The 431-nt window shown below is 33.6% G+C and overlaps 1 protein-coding gene across 1 annotated transcript in view; it reads right to left on the bottom strand.

The window, feature by feature from the left end:
• The window catches only part of si:ch211-51a6.2 (neurotrypsin), a gene marked incomplete at its 5' end in the record, with an annotated part of 12,738 nt that overhangs the window by 7,191 nt on the left and 5,116 nt on the right, over window positions 1–431 (bottom strand).

Here is a 431-nt window from a genome sequence, read left to right on the forward strand (position 1 = left end):
AATTGAATTGAATTAAATAAAGTTCTCTATGGACAAACATCATGTATACTGTTCTCAGTATTCTGAAATTTGGTGCAAAAACCTTTATTATTATTTATTAACTGATATAAGTGTATGAGTATCTAATAATATAGTCTTATATTAATTTGATCAGAGACATGCAACCATGTGCCACTGCAAGTTATGTGTCAGCATGTTTTCATTCAAACCAATCTTGGATTTCAGTTTGGTGGAAATATGTGCTTGAAGGGACCTATCAGTAAATCAGCTGGTATACGTAAAGATAAAAAAGATACGTAATCATAAAACCAGTTAGATTTGTTGATTGTGATCTTACACAGTTGGTCTAACTGTCTAACACTAACTGTCCACACCTCAGTTCTGTGCCACCACAACAATGATGGTAGCACCATGTTGAACAGCCATGTTTC

Source organism: Morone saxatilis, unplaced genomic scaffold, assembly GCF_004916995.1.
Source record: "Morone saxatilis isolate NCDOM2014 unplaced genomic scaffold, NCSU_SB_2.0 Contig19, whole genome shotgun sequence".
Classification (NCBI taxonomy): domain Eukaryota; kingdom Metazoa; phylum Chordata; class Actinopteri; family Moronidae; genus Morone; species Morone saxatilis.